This window comes from Molothrus ater, chromosome 2 (assembly GCF_012460135.2).
Source record: "Molothrus ater isolate BHLD 08-10-18 breed brown headed cowbird chromosome 2, BPBGC_Mater_1.1, whole genome shotgun sequence".
NCBI classification, from domain to species: Eukaryota; Metazoa; Chordata; class Aves; order Passeriformes; family Icteridae; genus Molothrus; species Molothrus ater.
Genome location: NC_050479.2, coordinates 212,559 through 229,122, shown reverse-complemented (window position 1 = coordinate 229,122; position 16,564 = coordinate 212,559).

Sequence of the window (16,564 nt, the reverse complement as noted above, 5' to 3'; positions counted from 1 at the left end):
TCCCTGCTGGGACTGAGTGGGATGGCATCCGTGCCCACTTAGGGCGGTGAAACGCCCTTTAGGGCGCCTCCCAGACCCAGCCCGCCCTGTGATGCGGTCCTGCTCATGGGTCAGGGGTAGCCAACCCTCCCTGCAGCCCCAGGATCCATGCCCCGTGCTGGCTGTGGGACCCCATCCCTCTGCGGGCAGGAGTTCCTGCAGGCTGGGCCATCCCAGCCACAGCCGCGGGGGTGTCACCCCCAGGGCAGGAACACGGGCAGGTTTTGACCATAACAAAGCCAAGAACTCCACAGGAGCAGCGGTGGCACTCAGCATCCAACAGCTCTGAGCCCCCGAGGCAGGAGTGCCACCCTGCCAGTCCTGGTGAGGCCTGCAGGTACAGCAGGAATCACGGAATCACAGAGCCATGGAGTGGGGTGGGCTGGAAGGGACCTTAAATTCATCTCCTTCCAACCTCCTGCCACCTCCCACTGTCCCAGGTGCTCCCAGCCCCAGTGCCCAGCCTGGCCTTGGGCACTGCCAGGGATGCAGGGGCAGCCCCAGCTGCTCTGGGCACCCTGTGCCAGGGCCTGCCCACCCTGCCAGGTGACAGCCTCTGACCTCCCTTGGCGTAAAGCATTCCCTGTGTCCCACCACTCTCTGCTCATGGGACTGCTAATCCAGGTCAATCCAAAATCCAGGCGATGCCTGTCTGGTCTGTGTTGCACTCAGGGCTGGCCCAGGATCAGCCAGCAGCTGGTGTTCTGCAGGGGAGCGTTGGGCAGAGGATATCAGAGGATATCCAGCAATGCGTGCCTGGAGGTGCCCAGGGCTGCTGCCTGTGCCAGGGACCCTGGGTGGGCACTGCAGCCCAGGCACTGCACACAGGGCAAGGTTGGTACCCAGGGGCCTCATCTGTGGGGAGAGCAGAACCATGGGTGGAAGATGGGGCTCAGGGGACTGCAGGGCCATTTCCTCTTGGGACAACCACCTCACCCAGCCACTGGCCATCTGCCCTGGCCAAGTCCCCTGGAAAGCCCCAGAGACCCTCCCTGTCTGCTCCAGCCCCTTCTTCCCTGGTTCCTTAAGCCCCCCATCCTGCCAAGTGTGCTTAGGGGATGTAAAACAACACCCTGGCACATCACAGCCCAGGCAGCCTTTGGGTCCTGCAGGGGTCCTGCTGCCAGCCCTGTGTGCCCACACCTGGCTCACCCTCTCCTCTCATGGGCTCCCAGCAATGGCACATTTGGGCAGCATCCTTGTTCAACTCCCTGTGCCCACAGCAGACACCTTCCAGCACCACCAGCAGAACAAATATTTACCCAGCTGAGAAAAAGGGTGTTTGTTTCAAAAGAAAACCAAAAGGAGGCAAATATGTCCCAGCAACCCATGGCTCATTTCTTGTTTGTGTGCTGCATGGAAAGAAATGTCCACGGTGCCTGGGTCACTGCTCAATTTCATCTGCAAAATCCACAGAGGGACCCGAACACCCAGGTGCAGAGCCAAACCTCTCCGTTGGTTCAGGCTTCACTCACAGCTTTCAGGATATCTGATGCTGACATCAGTTTTCTAAATTACAGAAGTTTTCCTTCCATCAGAAATCTCCTGATCAGTTCCCAGAGAGCCTGGCTCGTGTCTCAGCTGCTGCCCAGACAGCTCCCGAGGGGTGTGGGTGGTGAGGGCGCCCTGAGGTGCCAGGGGCCCATGCCCCAAGCCCAGCAGCAGCCCCAGAGCTGCTCTGCACTGTCTGTCTGTCTGTCTGGGCAGAGCCCCTGCCATGCACAGCCGGGACAGACACCCACACCAGGTCACTCCCTGTCCCCACTGACCCTGTGTCCCCCCACTGCCACCCACAGCCCTGCTGCTGCTGCTGGGGACAGCTGTGGCAGTGTCCCCATCACTGCTGGCTGAAACAGGAGAAACAGGTTTAAACTAAAATAGGGAAGATTTAGATGGGACATTGGCAATGAGGAATTGTTCCCTGGCAGGGTGGGCAGGCCCTGGCACAGGGTGCCCAGAGCAGCTGGGGCTGCCCCTGCATCCCTGGCAGTGCCCAAGGCCAGGCTGGGCACTGGGGACAGTGGGAGGGGTCCCTGCCATGGCTGGGGTGGCACTGGGTGGGATTTAAGGTCCCTCCAACCCAAACCATTCTATGATTCTAAGCTAGAGCACCCCGGGTAGCCCCAGTCCCTGAGGGGCTGCACAGAAACGACTCCTGTCCAACAGCCACAATTCCTGGCCTCTGCAAGGGGCTGGGGGCCTGGAGATGAGGCTCCCCCATGCCAAGGGGACACAGGTGACAGCAGCTGGGGCAGTGCCAGGGATGCAGGGGCATCCCTGCCTGCTCCTTGAGCTTCTGTGACTAAAAAAGGACAAAAGTTCAGTGCTGGAGCTCTGGAACAGACGTGGCACAGCCTGGCCCACACCAGTGGCTCCCAGGCATAGAACTGGGGGCACTCCAGGCTGGGCAGGAGCCAGGGACACCTGCGGGCACTCAGTGTCAGCCAGGGCTGAGCCTCAGCTGCCTCCAGGGATGGACACTCCAGGAACCTGCTCTGGGCTGGGAATCACAGCCCAGGCCAGGGACAGGTGGCACAGGTACCCAAGGTGGGACCAGGGCATCCCCTCCCCAGCTCAGCAGGGATGATGCCTTGGGAAGGCTGAGCCAGAGCAGAGGCTGGGCAGAGCCACAGAATAAAGCAGGGATTGATTCAAAGCATCTCCTCCATGGATGCACCTTGGGCAGCACCAGAGCCCAGCCAGGGCTGCACCCAAGATGAACCAAAATGGCCCCAAAATGCACGGCCGGGCACGGGGTCTGTCCCTGGGATCAGTTCTGCTCCATTTGCACCTTGCAGTTCATTGTCCCATTCCAGCTTTAGCCCCTGCAGTCCCACCCTGCTTGTTTTTCTCTCTCCAGCCCACGGGGTTTGTGCTCTGGGGCTGAGATTTGGGTCATTTGTCCTTGGTGCCCAGCTGGAGCAGGAATTGTTTTGTCTCCCTGCTCTGTGCACAGAGCTCAGCATCCCTAATGTGAACCCAGACCCACACACTAAAGCAGCACAGAACCTGAAAATATAAGAGCTCAAACCTGAGGCATCATTTCCCCCCTTTAGAGACTCAACAAGGCCTTTACCTTGCCAAGTCTCTTTTCTAAATATATACTAATAATGGGTATTTAATAACAGATAAGTATCTAACAATAGTAAACAATTATCAATATAAACATCTAATAATAAACATCTAACAACAGATAAATATCTAATAGTAAATAAACATCTAATACTGGATGAATTTCTAACAGTAAATATCTAACAGTAAATGTCTGATAAGAGCCTGTTTTCCTCTTCTCCCCAGCTCGATTTGCCTCCCTCCATCCCCACAGCATTTCGAAATGTAAGCATTGACTGAAGAAACAGAAAATTCACGCTTTGTTCCTGTTGCAGCTGGTAATTTACACTGTCCAGAGAGAGCGGGGATTCCAGGCCGGTGTTTCAGCTCCTGCTTTGCTCTGGTGCCAGAGAACTCTGCAGATGCTGCTCACAACCCAGAGATGTCCCTGACCCAAAACAGGGCTTTGCTCTCCTTGCCTCACCAGACACAGGGAAGGGCTGGGGGCAGGAGGGTATGTAACACCACAAATGCTGAAATAGATGTCAGGAGAAAGCTCCCCACCTCCCAGCCCAGCCCAGGGCCAAGGCAGCACCCAGGGCTCACCTGATGTCACCTGGTGGCCTCCCATCCCCTCAGCTCAAGGAGCCTGGCTTGATTTCCAGCAGTTCTGGGACCAAAGTCTCATTTTCCCCAAGGAAGGACAGCAGGGATCACCCAGCTCTGCCCCTGTAACCCCTGCAAGGGGCTTTGCTCTCAGCGGGCTGGGAGCAGCCAGGCTGGGACAGGGGACGTGTCCAGGGGAATTGGGCACTGCAGCCCTGGCTGGGCAGGAGCAGGGCCTCTCCTGGGGCCAGCACAGCCCCGGCCCTGCTGGTGCCACCCACGCCCAGACCTGCCACCCTGGGGGCTGCGGGAGTGCTGGGGAGCCAGGTGAGGGACACCGGCCCTGGGCTGCCACCCTGAGCCTGCCTGCTGCAGGGACAGACACACTGACACCCTGCCTGCTGCAGGGACAGACACCCTGTGACCATCCCTGGCTGCAGGGACAGACACACTGACACCCTCCCTGGCTGCAGGGACAGACACACTGACACCCTGCCTGCTGCAGGGACAGACACACTGACACCGTCCCTGGCTGCAGGGACAGACACACTGACACCCTGCCTGGCTGCAGGGACAGACACACTGACACCCTGCCTGCTGCAGGGACAGACACCCTGTGACCATCCCTGGCTGCAGGGACAGACACACTGACACCCTGCCTGCTGCAGGGACAGACACCCTGTGACCATCCCTGGCTGCAGGGACAGACACACTGACACCCTGCCTGCTGCAGGGACAGACACACTGACACCCTGCCTGGCTGCAGGGACAGACACACTGACACCCTGCCTGGCTGCAGGGACAGACACACTGACACCATCCCTGCTGCAGGGACAGACACACTGACACCGTCCCTGCTGCAGGGACAGACACACTGACACCCTGCCTGCTGCAGGGACAGACACACTGACACCATCCCTGGCTGCAGGGACAGACACACTGACACCCTGCCTGCTGCAGGGACAGACACACTGACACCATCCCTGGCTGCAGGGACAGACACACTGACACCATCCCTGCTGCAGGGACAGACACCCTGACACCCTGCCTGGCTGCAGGGACAGACACACTGACACCCTGCCTGCTGCAGGGACAGACACACTGACACCCTCCCTGCTGCAGGGACAGACACACTGACACCATCCCTGGCTGCAGGGACAGACACACTGACACCATCCCTGGCTGCAGGGACAGACACACTGACACCCTGCCTGCTGCAGGGACAGACACACTGACACCATCCCTGGCTGCAGGGACAGACACACTGACACCCTCCCTGCTGCAGGGACAGACACACTGACACCCTGCCTGCTGCAGGGACAGACACACTGACACCCTGCCTGGCTGCAGGGACAGACACACTGACACCCTGCCTGCTGCAGGGACAGACACACTGACACCCTCCCTGGCTGCAGGGACAGACACACTGACACCATCCCTGCTGCAGGGACAGACACACTGACACCCTGCCTGCTGCAGGGACAGACACACTGACACCATCCCTGGCTGCAGGGACAGACACACTGACACCATCCCTGCTGCAGGGACAGACACACTGACACCGTCCCTGGCTGCAGGGACAGACACACTGACACCGTCCCTGCTGCAGGGACAGACACACTGACACCGTCCCTGGCTGCAGGGACAGACACACTGACACCGTCCCTGCTGCAGGGACAGACACACTGACACCGTCCCTGCTGCAGGGACAGACACACTGACACCCTGCCTGCTGCAGGGACAGACACACTGACACCCTCCCTGGCTGCAGGGACAGACACACTGACACCGTCCCTGCTGCAGGGACAGACACACTGACACCCTGCCTGCTGCAGGGACAGACACACTGACACCATCCCTGGCTGCAGGGACAGACACACTGACACCGTCCCTGGCTGCAGGGACAGACACACTGACACCCTCCCTGGCTGCAGGGACAGACACACTGACACCGTCCCTGCTGCAGGGACAGACACACTGACACCGTCCCTGCTGCAGGGACAGACACACTGACACCCTCCCTGCTGCAGGGACAGACACACTGACACCATCCCTGGCTGCAGGGACAGACACACTGACACCCTGCCTGCTGCAGGGACAGACACACTGACACCCTCCCTGGCTGCAGGGACAGACACACTGACACCGTCCCTGCTGCAGGGACAGACACACTGACACCCTGCCTGCTGCAGGGACAGACACACTGACACCCTCCCTGGCTGCAGGGACAGACACACTGACACCGTCCCTGCTGCAGGGACAGACACACTGACACCCTGCCTGCTGCAGGGACAGACACACTGACACCATCCCTGGCTGCAGGGACAGACACACTGACACCGTCCCTGGCTGCAGGGACAGACACACTGACACCCTCCCTGGCTGCAGGGACACCCTGTGACCATCCCTGGCTGCAGGGACAGACACACTGACACCCTCCCTGGCTGCAGGGACAGACACACTGACACCATCCCTGCTGCAGGGACAGACACACTGACACCCTCCCTGCTGCAGGGACAGACACACTGACACCGTCCCTGCTGCAGGGACAGACACACTGACACCGTCCCTGCTGCAGGGACAGACACACTGACACCCTGCCTGCTGCAGGGACAGACACACTGTGACCATCCCTGGCTGCAGGGACAGACACACTGACACCGTCCCTGGCTGCAGGGACAGACACACTGACACCCTCCCTGGCTGCAGGGACACCCTGTGACCATCCCTGGCTGCAGGGACAGACACACTGACACCATCCCTGGCTGCAGGGACACCCTGTGACCCTCCCTGGGGCCACCCAGGTGCCCCCACCAAGGTGCTCCTTCCCCCAGACCCCTGAGCTGCCCTGGCTGGGGCCAGGCCTCTCCTGCTCTCCCCTCGATTAAATTGGTAAATTGGTAAATTAGTAAATTAGAGTCTCTGTATCAGCCAGAAACCTCATTAGCAACGATTTTGGGCTTGTGTTTACACAACTGATCCCAATCACACAGCATCAGAGCCAGCATCAGGCCAGTCCCTGCAGGCCCTCTCCAGGGGCACGCAGGAGATGAGGCCTGCATTGGAGGGAGGGTTTGCAGATGGCAGAGTCCCCCAGCAGCGTCTTTACTCGTCATTTATTCACGTGTTTGTGTGCCACAATGAGCTCTGTAGCACAATGCTGTGAATATAAACGCACTCAGGGTGCATCAAGCCTGGGGTCAGTTTTTCAGGCTGGGGGTAACTTTATCAGCCATGTGGATGCAGCAGAAAATGAAATCCCATGTCTCCACGGAAGCTGAATGCCCAAACGAGCCCTGATTGCCGTTAATTACATTCCTGCCCTTTTACACTTTATTGATCAAGTCTCAGATTCACTTTGCCATTATTTTATTTGAATCTAAAGGCAAATGAAGCTGTTTCAGATTTCTCAGATAATCCCATTTCTCTGTTCAATTTAAGCACATGAACTTATGGTTTTCCTGACTTAAGTCAGAAACTTGTTTCTTTTATCTTTTTTTTTTTTTCCCCTGGTTAGGCTGAGCCAGAGATACCTGAGAAAGGTTTGCTTGGCATCTGCACCAGGCAAACAGTGAAAGAGAAGAGGGTGGGCAGAGAGCAGAGGACACCAAGGGTTTAGGGCAGAGCAGGGTGCAGGGCTGGGGCTGCCCTCCCTCCCAGATCTCGGCTTTTGGTTGAGAATTGCAGCCCCGAGATGTGCAGGGTGTCTCTGCTTCGGCCCGTGCAAATCAAGAACGAGTCTGGACTCTTCACTTTTCGGTCCTGAGGTTGTTCATTAATTCTGATCTATGAAATTTTCTTTCTGCTCAGCCGAGATCTGCTCAGCAGGGCAGCCACAGGCACTGTGACCACCCCTGAGGCGGTGCTGTCCTTTTATACTGCAAACTACATAGACCATAGTGACACTTAATTCCAATACCTATCACCTGTGTTAGTGCACTTCTACTCTAAATATAACATATTGACACTGAATTCCAATACCTATCACCTGTGTTAGTGCACTTCTACTCTAAATATAACATATTGACACTTAATTCCAATACCTATCACCTGTGTTAGTGCACTTCTACTCTAAATATAACATATTGACACTTAATTCCAATACCTATCACCTGTGTTAGTGCACTTCTACTCTAAATATAACATATTGACACTTAATTCCAATACCTATCACCTGTGTTAGTGCACTTCTACTCTAAATATAACATATTGACACTTAATTCCAATACCTATCACCTGTGTTAGTGCACTTCTACTCTAAATATAACATATTGACACTTAATTCCAATACCTATCACCTGTGTTAGTGCACTTCTACTCTAAATATAACATATTGACACTTAATGCCAATACCTATCACCTATGTTAGTGCACTTCTACTCTAAATATAACATATTGACACTTAATTCCAATACCTATCACCCAGGTTAGTGCACTTCTACTCTAAATATAACATATTGACACTTAATTCCAATACCTATCAATCACCTGTGTTAGACAGTGCACCTCTCTCTACTCTAAACCACTCCCAAAGTGCCAGCATCACTGCAGAAAATGGAGAAGAAGAAGAAGAAGAAGAAGAGGAAAGTCTAGACATGCCCAAGTCCCTCCATCTTGTCCCCAAAACCCCCATACCAAAAATCCTAAAATCTGCATTTTCACCCTGTGGTAATTTTGTTATTACACCATTCAAGCCTCTGTGACTTTCATGTCCTCATACAAAGCTGGTAACTCGCTCCAGGGGTCACAATCAAACCCACAGGTGCTCTGGGCTGGGTGCCAGGGTCTCTGAGCCCCCCAGACGGGTCCTTGGTAACTCTGGACACCCGGAGGGATGCACTGAGTTCCGACACCTCCCTGCAGTGAGAGCAGGACCCAGCACCCAACACAGACCAGCATGGGGAGCCCTCTCCAGCCCAGGTATCCCCAGGTGGAGCACAGGACAGGGATCCTGCCTGGCTGGGTGCTGATGTGTGTCCAGGCAGCACAGCTCACCATTCCTCACCTGCAGGAGCTGGGGAATCACAGAATCACTGAATCACACAAGGTTTGGGCTGGGGGGGACCTTAAATCCCATCTCATTGCAGCCCTGCTGTGGCAGGGACACCTTCCCTGTGCCAGGCTGCTCAGAACCCACCCAGCCTGGCCCTGGGCACTGCCAGGGTGGGGATCCCAGAGCTCTTTGGGCAGCCTGTGCCAGGGGGGTGTAAGGAAATGGCCCCAAGAGCAGCTGAGTGAGGAGGTGGCTCGAGGCCAGCACTGCTCCTGGCACAGACACCTTGACTTCTGGGTCACCTTTTAACTGGGAATAGTAAATATGGGACAGTTTGCTTTATCAGGGTGCCCCTCCACTGTCCTGGCTCCTTCATCCTGGCTGGGAGCTGGAATTTCTGCTGCTGGAGCCTTGGAGATCAGAGCATCTCCTGCCTGCAGCTGCCGAGCTGGAGCAAAGCTCAGAATCAGTCACTGAGGCTGGAAAAGCCCTCTGAGACCAGAGTCCAGCCATTCCCTGCACTGCCAGGGCCACCACTGACCATGTCCCCAGGTGTCACATCCACAGGGCTGTGAAATCCCTCCAGGGATGGGCACTCCAAAGCTCCCTGGGCAGCTGTGCCAGGGCTGCACAGCCCTGTCTGGGAAGGAATTGTCACAATATCCAAGCTGAGCCTGCCCTGGTACAGTTTGAGGCTGATTCCTCCTGTCCTGTCCCTGTTCCCTGGGAGCAGAGCCCGACCCCCCCGGCTGTGCCCTCCTGGCAGGGACTTGTGCAGAGCCACAAGGGCCCCCTGAGCCTCCTTTGCTCCAGCCCCAGCCCCTGCCCAGCTCCCTCAGGGATTCTGCAGCCCCTGCCCAGCTCCCTCAGGGATTCTGCAGCCCCTGCCCGGCTCCCTCAGGGATTCTGCAGCCCCTGCCCAGCTCCCTCAGGGATTCTGCAGCCCCTGCCCAGCCCCATTCCCTGCCCTGGACACGCTCCAGAAGATTCACTCTGGATGTGCCAGGAGTTGAAGTTAAATCCCGAAAAGGCTGAACCAGCAGTGCCAGGTCCCAGCCTTGCTCTGTCACCCAGCCCTGCCCCTGCCCTGTTTGTCGCAGCCCAGGGGTGCACAGGGTGGGTGGGGAGGGGGCTGTGCCCACCCTGAGCCTCTGGGGAGGGGCACAGGGACCTGGCCAGGTCTGTCCCTGGGCATTTCCTGCAGCTGCACTCGTTACCTGCACTGCACAGCGCTGCAGAGCCTCAGGCTGCCCTCGCCTGTCAGAGCCCAGGACATTGCTCTGGCTGCCCTGGGTGGATCCAGACCCTGCCAGGGGGCTCAGAGACCCTGGCACAGAGCCCAAGAGCCCCGTGCCTTTGATTGAGCCCTTGGAAAAAATTACCAACCTTATATGAGGATCTGCAGGCCACGAAAGTCTAAGTAGAATGATAGTGAATTTATCACAGGGTGAAAATGTAGAATTTTGGGGTTTTTAGAATGGGGGTTCAGGGGGCAAGATGGAGGAATCTGGGCATGTCCAGCCTTTCTCCTTCTTCTTCTTGGCCTCCATCTTCAGCTGTGATGGTGGCACTTTGGGATTGGTTTAGAGTAGAGGTGCACTGTCTAACACAGGTGATGGGTATTGGAATGTTATTGTAAATAAAGCACATGTAGATCTCAGTATAAAAAGCCAACACCACTCCAAGGGCAGTCAGTGTGCCACAAACCGACCTGCCAGACAGACCTCAGCAGGTCAGAGAAACAATGTGATAAATAACAGAAAATAAACAACCTTGAGAACGAGAACAGAGGAATCCTGACTCCTTATTTGACTGCCAGGCTGGGAAAAAGAGACTTTCTAACACATCTCAGGGTGGCTCTGAGCAGCAGAAGCCCCGAGAGTCACCACCCCATCACTGGTGCTCCTGGGCCAGAGCCACCTCTGCACAATTCATGTCCTGCCCCTGGAGCACAGAGAGGCTCCCAGGGCTGTGCCTGTGCCAGCCTGGGCTGGCAGGGACACGGTGAGAGCTCTGCCCCTGCCTGGAAGTGCTTTAGGACCCAGAACTGTTTGAACTTTTTGGAGGTCAGCAGACATCCCTGCTAAAAACCTCTCAGGTGATTTTGTCCCCATTTCTGATTTTTTGGACCACTGGAATTGGACGCCCCAGACCCCTGCAGAGGCCCTCGGCAGGGAATTGCAGTCAGCAGCTCCCTGAGTGCCAGCACCCTTCAGGGAGCTGTCAGGGACCTCTGGGACCAGCAGGAATCTCCAGTCCATGAGATCAAACCACGCACCCAACACTTGCCCCGAAGGCTGAGTCACCATCTCATTTCAGCAAGGAGGTGATGCTGTTCATTATCTGCCTTCTGTGGAGTGGGATTTTGTTGTAGTAAGGCTGGAAAACCATCAAGAAAGGCTTCATGAAATCAAGGCTGCTCTCCAGGCTGGCCTTGTCAAAGCCAGCCCTTTGCGAGTTCCCACGTGAAAGCTGCCCTGGTGTGAGCAGCTCGTTAGCAAAACAATCTACTCCTGCCTGAAAAACAACCAGCACTTGTACAAACTGGTTTTGCACCGTTAGATGGAAAAATGAAAACTATCTTTTATAAAGAACTGTCCCTGCAGGTACTCACAGGGCTTGAGTGACCAATCAATACAGAATAACAACTTGTTATTAACCAATAAAGTTAATTGGCAGGGAAGCTCCTGACCAATTGGGGTCACACAGGAGGTCTGTAAAAATGATACAAAAACGAGTTACATGAATAAAGAAGAGGCTTTTTCCACCATGAAGAAAATGGAGTCCGTGATTTATTCCCATAGGATTTTATTAAATTAACATTTCACAGAATGATGGAATCATCCTGGTTCTCCCCCTTCCACTGGACCAGGCTGCTCCAAGCCCCATCCAGCCTGGCCTGGAGCACTTCCAGGGATCCAGGGCCATCCTGACCCAGGAGCTCCCAGCGGGCTCCCCACCCATCCAGGTGGGCTCCACGCCCCCAGGTGCTCCCTGGCACCGAGGGGGACCCTCCCCTGCCCATCCATCCTTCCGGGAGCCTCTGTCCTGCCCTTTGCCAGGCAGTGCCAAGAGAGCAGAGCTCAGACCTGAGCATTCTGCTCTAAATGAGGGACAGGTACCCAGCACCATGTTTGTGAACAGAAACAAAGCTGAGAGGGAAAGGGCCCCTGAGCCTGGCACACCCTGAGCTGTGTCCCTGTCCCTGCAGCACTGCCATCCCTGCCCAGCCCTGTCCCTGTCCCTGCCATCCCTCCCCAGCCCTGTCCCTGTCCCTGCAGCACTGCCATCCCTCCCCAGCCCTGTCCCTGTCCCTGTAGCACTGCCATCCCTCCCCAGCTCTGTCCCTGCCATCCCTGCCCAGCCCTGTCCCTGTCCCTGCCATCCCACCCCAGCCCTGTCCCTGTCCCTGTAGCACTGCCATCCCTCCCCAGCTCTGTCCCTGTAGCACTGCCATCCCACCCCAGCCCTGTCCCTGTCCCTGCCATCCCTCCCCAGCCCTGTCCCTGTCCCTGCAGCACTGCCATCCCTCCCCAGCCCTGTCCCTGTCCCTGCCATCCCTCCCCAGCTCTGTCCCTGTCCCTGCCATCCCTGCCCAGCCCTGTCCCTGCAGCACTGCCATCCCTCCCCAGCCCTGTCCCTGTCCCTGCAGCACTGCCATCCCTCCCCAGCTCTGTCCCTGTCCCTGCAGCACTGCCATCCCTCCCCAGCCCTGTCCCTGTCCCTGCCATCCCTCCCCAGCCCTGTCCCTGCAGCACTGCCATCCCTCCCCAGCCCTGTCCCTGTCCCTGCCATCCCTCCCCAGCCCTGTCCCTGCAGCACTGCCATCCCTCCCCAGCCCTGTCCCTGCAGCACTGCCATCCCTCCCCAGCCCTGTCCCTGTCCCTGCAGCACTGCCATCCCTCCCCAGCCCTGTCCCTGTAGCACTGCCATCCCTCCCCAGCTCTGTCCCTGTCCCTGCCATCCCTCCCCAGCCCTGTCCCTGTCCCTGCCATCCCTCCCCAGCCCTGTCCCTGTCCCTGCAGCACTGCCATCCCTCCCCAGCCCTGTCCCTGTCCCTGCAGCACTGCCATCCCTCCCCAGCTCTGTCCCTGTCCCTGCCATCCCTGCCCAGCCCTGTCCCTGCAGCACTGCCATCCCTCCCCAGCCCTGTCCCTGTCCCTGCCATCCCTCCCCAGCCCTGTCCCTGTCCCTGCAGCACTGCCATCCCTCCCCAGCCCTGTCCCTGTCCCTGCAGCACTGCCATCCCTCCCCAGCTCTGTCCCTGTCCCTGCCATCCCTGCCCAGCCCTGTCCCTGCAGCACTGCCATCCCTCCCCAGCCCTGTCCCTGTCCCTGCAGCACTGCCATCCCTCCCCAGCCCTGTCCCTGTCCCTGCAGCACTGCCATCCCTCCCCAGCCCTGTCCCTGTCCCTGCCATCCCTCCCCAGCCCTGTCCCTGCAGCACTGCCATCCCTCCCCAGCCCTGTCCCTGCCATCCCTCCCCAGCCCTGTCCCTGCCATCCCTGCCCAGCCCTGTCCCTGCAGCACTGCCATCCCTCCCCAGCCCTGTCCCTGCAGCACCGCCATCCCTCCCCAGCTCTGTCCCTGTCCCTGCCATCCCTCCCCAGCCCTGTCCCTGTCCCCAGCCTGACTCACAGCCCGGGGCTCCATCTCCGCTCCAGTGCAGGCTCAGCTCCTTCTCCAGCACAGAAACATTCACTGAGGGCACACGAGGGTTTCACAGTGACTTCCACTTATTGCCCACAGATTCCTGAGATTCCATTTACTTCTTTCATGTGGGAAAAACACCCTTTGAAATGATAGAATAATGGAATTCTATGAAATGATAGAAAAATGGAATGGTGGAATGGTTGGGGTGGGGAGGGACCCTAAAGCTCATCTTGTTCTAACTCTGTGCCATGGCAGGGAGCCTTCCTCCCTCCCAGGCAAAGATGCCTGTAATCCAAACACACTCACAAAAGCCATGAACTGAGCTAAAACCACAATGGGCGTCTCCAGATTTGGAAAAAAAATATCAAGGAGCTGTGGTTTCCCAGCCTGTGTGAGTTATTAAGCTGACATTTTAACCACCTTGGAATATAAATCTCCCTGCTTGGCTGGCTAATGCCCCATTAGGCACGGGCCCCTGGCCAGGAATGGCCCAGCTGGTGATTCATTGACTTGGGGACATTTCCCTGGGCAGTTTCTCCTGACCTGGCCCCACCTCCAGCCAAGGAGCCGAGCAGGGGCTCACGTTCAAATCTGCCTCCTCCATGGTGTAACACCATCCTGGGAAATCCCAGGAGCAGACAGATCCACAGAGCCATGGGGGCACAGAGCAGTTTGGGCTGGAAAGGACCTTAAATCCCATCTCTGCCATGGCAGGGCCACTTCCACTGTCCCAGGCTGCTCCCAGCCCCATTTATTGACAAATCCAGGGGGCAGCTCGGTTGTTCTCGGAGCTGCCCACAGCAACGTGCTCTCCTGACAGATTTCCCTTCTCACAGCTCCATCTCCTATCAAAAATCACATGGCAGCTCTGTGCAAACACTCTTTTTTTTCCCTTTTTGCTAAGAAAGCCAAGGCAAACACGAAGGTTTGGGGACATTAAAAGCCCAGCAACAGCAGCAGCTTTTGTACCAGCTCCGTTATCTCTGCTGCTAGACAAACAGCCTTTAATGAACAGACTTTCATTTCCCCTGTGCCCGTCACAGGGTGCCACCTTTGATCAAATCAGAGGGAAATAAAACAAAGAAAAGAAAAAACGTGATGCAGAAGTGAAAAACTTTTGGGGGGTTCTGATCTGAAACCATGAATCCATCTCTTGCCCTTTGCTTTTGAGGCCGTGGCAGCATCACTGGTGTGGCTGGAGCAGAGTTTGCTGGGTTGATCTCAGCCCCTGTGCCACTCAGGTGTGAACACACCTGGTGTGCCCCGGGCTCCTGCCCTGCCCCAGGACACGGGGTGTGATCAGCCCCAGCCAGGATGGCCCCACAGCAGGGCCCTGATGCAGGGCACAGCATTTCACAGAGCCCAGGTCCTGGCAGAGCCATTCCCAGGCCACCACCCCTCCAAACGAGGCAGCTCCAGGTGTGCAGCAGAGCCTTCTCCACCTGGGCAGGTCCCACAGGGCTCTGCAGCCCAGCCGGGCTCCGGGACTGCAAGTGCTGGCTGCCCCCAGCCAGGGCAAGGGGAGGTTCTGCAGAAGTGGCTGATCTGCTCTATCTCAGGAGTAACACCAGGAACACACCAGACCCTTCATGGGGTCTCACAGGTGACACAGGGTCAGACCATCCCTCTCCTGCATTGCTGCGAGAGCTGTGGGGCCTCCAGAAGGGGCTCCCTGAGCACCACAGCCCAAACTCTCTGGTCACTGCCTGGATGAGGCAGAGCTGTGCTGCCAAGACAGAAAGCATCCCTGTCACCCCCATTTTTTAAGTTTTTCTAAGCCTTCTGATGTTTACATTTTTGTAACAAATTTCTCACGCATTTTATGTAAATAACTTGCTGGTTTGCATTCTTTTATGGAAGAAGAGAAATTTAGTGGACTGTTGTTTGTCCAGTGTCACTGGAGAGGTGGCATTGTCACCCGTCAATCCACTGTCACTTTTAGAAATCTATAAATGTTAAGAGTCAAAAATTAAAAGTTCTCTTTTTACCATCAAAAACTGCGCGTCCATGTCATGTTATTTCATGTCCTATAGTGACACATCCCTGTGGGATGTGCTGGGTGTAGGAAACCTCTGTCCCTTTACACACCACTCTGAAGGCTTGAATTGCATTTGGGGGTGATGGTTTGAGGGAAATGTTCCTCTCAAACACGGGAAAATAAAGCCTTTCCCAAGCTCTCAGGGCACTTCAGCAGTGAGGGCAGGAGGACAAACCCCCTCTGTGCCATGGTGAGCACTGTGGAGCCCATCCAGCCATGCTTGGTGTGCCATGCTTCAGTCTGACGACCAACAAGGTGTCCATGGTGTGGTCTCTGTTGGAAAGGGGAAGGAACAGGCAGAAATGAAGCTGTAGGACAGCAAACGTAACCAGCTGCAGCAGGTGACAGCGAGTCAGCAGGTCTGAGTGCCTGGACGTTTCTCAGCTGATCCTGCCCAGTCTCTGCCAGTGAAGGAAATCCAGGGGAAGCAGCTCCAGGAGAAACCAGCAGCAGTGGAGCTGCTGATGAGCCCAGCCCACGTTCCCAGAACCCCCACCACCTTCCGCTTCCCTGGAAGCCCTTGGGCAGACGGGCTCCTCCAGGCCCAGCAGAGCTGCAGCCTGGGTGCTGCTCTCCAGACCCCATCCCACATCCCAGAGCTGTCCATGTCCCAGAGCCATGCCCCATCCATCCCTGCTGTCATATCTAGCACAAGAGTTCCATTGTCATTACACTGCAAGGGTTCCACATTGCCAGAGTTTCGTACCTCCTTGATGTTTCCTGTAGGCAGCTCCTCCAGGCACTGACTCTTCCTCATCCTCACAGCAGCCAACTGGCTCCAGTTCCCTCAACCAACCAATCCACTCTTTTATAACACTCTTCTTCTGATTGGCCACAGGTGTGGCCTGTTAACATCAGGCCTGCTCCTAGTCCTTAATGATTGGCTCAGCTACAACTCTTTAAGGGGTAAGATTACTTTCTATACTACCTTTATTTACTTATGTTCTATCCCCCTACATTTCCCCCCTTTTTTTTAATTACGGAGTTGCAGCATTTCTAGAAGGACATGTTCAAATAAATTAACATTATGACACATTCATGTAGTTCATTTAGAACTAAGACTTATACAAATGTTCAAACAACATATTATAGTACGAATATATATATATATATTTCTGAGTGTCAGTTCAGATTTGCAGCTTTTCTCAGTTTACAAAGAACTTATCTTCAAAATCTTTTATACTC